This window comes from Empidonax traillii, unplaced genomic scaffold, assembly GCF_003031625.1.
Source record: "Empidonax traillii isolate 1590-97213 ecotype Southwest subspecies unplaced genomic scaffold, ASM303162v1 scaffold1378:size168296, whole genome shotgun sequence".
Classification (NCBI taxonomy): Eukaryota; Metazoa; Chordata; class Aves; order Passeriformes; family Tyrannidae; genus Empidonax; species Empidonax traillii.
In genome coordinates, this window is record NW_020956571.1 from 115,904 (window position 1) to 119,697 (window position 3,794).

The 3,794-nt window shown below is 35.1% G+C and overlaps 1 protein-coding gene across 4 annotated transcripts in view; it reads right to left on the reverse strand.

The window, feature by feature from the left end:
* The window catches only part of GUF1 (GUF1 homolog, GTPase), a 19,769-nt gene that overhangs the window by 12,535 nt on the left and 3,440 nt on the right, over positions 1-3,794 (reverse strand). Inside the window, exons 1-3 of one of the 4 annotated variants that reach the window (XM_027906940.1) lie at positions 2,027-2,104; positions 1,146-1,245; positions 606-670 (exon numbers count right to left, since the gene is read on the reverse strand). The exons of 2 other annotated variants lie outside the window; for them this stretch is intronic. The gene's annotated coding sequence lies outside the window, so the exon portion shown is untranslated. Of the gene's footprint in view, positions 1-605; positions 671-1,145; positions 1,246-2,026; positions 2,105-3,794 lie in introns of those variants that run through there. One more of the 4 variants, XM_027906939.1, reaches the window with a different exon arrangement.

Consider the following 3,794-nt stretch of genomic DNA (forward strand, 5'->3'; position numbering starts at 1 on the left):
AGGAGCAGGGAAGTGATCCTTCCCCTGTACTCTGCGTTGGTGAGGCCACACCTTGAGTATTGTGTTCAGCTCTGGGCCCCTCAGTTCAGGAAGGATATTGAGGTGCTGGAGCGGGTCCAGAGAAGAGCAACGAGGCTGGTGAAGGGACTTGAGCACAAGTCCTATGAGGAGAGGCTGAGGGAGCTGGGGTTGTTTAGTCTGGAGAAGAGAAGGCTTAGAGGTGACCTCATCACTCTCTACAACTACCTGAAGGGAGGTTATAGCCAGGTGGGGGTTGGTCTCTTTTCCCAGGCAACCAACGATAGGACAAGGGGACATGGGCTCAAGCTCTGCCAGGGGAGGTTTAGGTTAGATGTTAGGAAGAAATTCTTTACAGAGAGGGTAATCAGGCACTGGAACAGCCTACCCAGAGAGGTGGTGGATTCACCATCCCTGGAGGTTTTTAAGCAGAGATTGGATGTGGCCCTTAGTGCCATGATATAGTAATTGGAGTTGGATCAGGGGTTGGACTTGATGATCTTGGAGGTCTTTTCCAACCCAATCTACTCTATGATTCTAATAAACCTTAAAAGGTTAATTAGATATATAATTAAATACAGACTTACGGTGGGATCTTCTCAATGACCTTTTGAAGAACTTTTTCAACATTTGTTCCTTGTTTAGCAGAAATCTAAAAAAAAAATGCAACAATTTTGCAAGACACAACTTACACTCATTCAATATCAATTACAGAGTGTCATCACGTTTACTTAAACAGTTTTGGTGGCCATAGAGAATACTCTCCATAAAACCACTCTGAAGGACACTTTAGAATGCTATTACTGTGAAATGGTTCTTTTCTAATAGTTAAATGTTTTCTCTTGTGAATGGCAATTATTGGTATGATAGAAATGAAAATTTATGGATCGACAATGAGAAAATTTTAAGTCTCTGATGCCATTCATCAAAACAGACTTGAATTTTTAACTGAAAAGTATGTTCTCCACTCTTTTACAGGAGACAAACTTTAAATAAATTCATCTGTCAGACAAAGACATGCACACAGATGGCACCCTTTTGATTTACTACATGTACATGTCTTTCATTAGCTACAAAGCAGATACTGTTATACCACCAGCCACGTTATAAAACTTAAGAGGTCTTACCCTTATGCATTCATCTGCAGGGATATCAAACAGCTTCTCAATTTGTTTTTCAACTCTTTCAGGGTCTGCATTCTTCAGGTCAATCTGAAAAAAAACCAAACTGCTCAATATAAAAGCAATCGCTCCTTCACATGATCCAGCATCTTTTTCCAGAAGTACAAGAAACCTTTATGTATTTATGAGTAAATACTGGCTGTCTTCAAGAAATGATCAAGATTAATTTTAGAAAGTCTTCCTTCCTTGACTCCAGTAAGGATGCTCCCTGCAACTAATCTATTTTTGGCTTGTTTCATTAGGCAAAACACTGTTTTTTCCAAGAGCTGGAAAAATCTTTAGTTTACAAAGTAATTTTAAATCATTAAGTGTTACCTACACTGTTTTACAGGATCAAACATTAAGTACAATATACATCTACAGAAAGCAATTAACATAAGCTGAGCAGTAACTAATCTTGTGATTCCAATAATACAAGCCTCAAAATTGTATAAAACATAACACTTGGATGTCATTTAAAACTACAACTACACTTTTAAATATTGAGCTGCTACTCATTGAGCCTCCTCAGTATCAATGGACTTTTAACACCATCAATTCCAAACGTAAGCCTGGCACTACAAAGTCCACCACTAAGCCATGTACTTAAGTGCTACGTTTTTTAAATACCTACATGTATTTTATGACATTTGTTAAACAGACAACAAATACAGACAATTCTTATTACATTCCAGTATTATTATATATATATTATACCATTTTTTTTCATTATATACTTCATTATATACTTTCATTATATACTTCTATATCAGGATACATTTCTTATCAGTCTTCTACACACTTAAACAACCCAACTATTTAATAGGAAAGTCTAAAACTTTTATTACCTTATTTATGACAGGAATTATTGAAAGCTGTGCTTCAAAAGCAAGATAGAAGTTTGCCACTGTCTGAGCCTGAATACCCTAGAAAATAAGCATTACTAAAGTTTAATATAGAAACTTCCTGAGTTTTGGTGTGTGCTTGGGTTTGGGGTTTTTTAGGCATACTATACAATTTAAGATTACTTCACTATTCTATTCACTCTTTTATTTCCAAGATTGAAAATAAGTAAAAGGATTATACACAATTGCTGAGAAAAAAAACCAGTTTTCCTAATTATAATTTCTCGGAATCTGCATATAAGTAAACAAACTAATAATAATGTATGTGTGGCCACTTTAATGGAATTTTCATAGATAACGTAACATACATTATGCACCAAGTACATATTTTCATGTATGTTACAATTTTAGCTATTCAGAAATAAATAACTGGTATCTCAAAAAAGACATTTTTTTTTTGTTCTCAACAAACTATTTACAAATGGACTCTGACAAAGAAAAAGGGATGTTTATCATGGTGATAAGACTCTAATTACTCCACACATCAGCAATATACCTTCAACTTACCTTACAGTTACTTTCATAAAAGAAAGCAAATGATAAAGTTTATACCTCACATTTCTTTCATAAGGATAGCAAAACAACAGCTCTGATTAGATGAAAAGGGAATATTCCCTTCCAGATCCAAGTACCAGACCAAGGAAAGCAAAGCGACAGAGATGCTAATGAATGAGGATATAAAGCAATATCATCTCAACTGGACCGGAGAGGGCAGAAGGGGGGATGAAGAGAAGAGAAGGAGTTAAAAAACATCTACTTGTTGTCTTTCCTTTGTTCAGAACAGATCAAATGGAAGATTACTTATATGGGGATATTCATTACGGATATATGGGCCTAACTTTTTAGGTAATATAAAGAAGTAACAAAGAATGCTTATTAAAAAAAAATGCAATTAATAAGTTGTGTTTGTAAGTCTTCTGACAGAAAGACAATTAACACCAAATAATCACACAATATTTAAATATGACATTAAAAAATTAAATATAAAAACATCAACACATGTAGGGGACATACTTATTACTAAAGCTTACTTAAAAAGTGACTTGCCCATCAAGCTAAGAAGTAAGTGTTCATAATCATTGGGAGTTAGTTAGTTAGTTAGGTTTGGGTTTTCTTCATAAAACATGGGAAACACTAGCATTCATCTGACCCTTGTACAATACAATCATAAATACGCCACAGAGAAAATTCTCACAAAGTATTTCATTGATAATGTGCCCATATTTAAAATCATGATTTCATAATTCTCATATTCTAGTCTGTTAACTGAAGGTACTCAAATGGGTGTTAGTACAACAGCTAGAAGAAGTTCTTCAGACTGCCATTTGCAAAGTTCATACTCTCCAAAACACAGGATCTGAATTCCTCACTAATCTTGTGCTATTATTGCTATGCCATGGAGCTGTGGTATCTTTTAATAAAAGTATTTGTCTCTAGATTTTTTCTAAACCCCCATTGCTCTTCTTCTGCAACATAATACTTTTACGGAGATAAATGAAGGGCAAAAACAGTGGTGGAAAAACTAAAAAAAAAAAAAAAACCACCACTAACCTTCGCTCTAGCTTACTTAAGGAAATACTGAAATTCTAGATAAGAAACAAGAACTAAGAACTCTACCTCATTTGCATCCACTACAAGTATGACACCCTGACAGGCAGACAGTGACCGTGACACTTCATAGCTGAAATCTACGTGACCCTGTGGAGAAAAC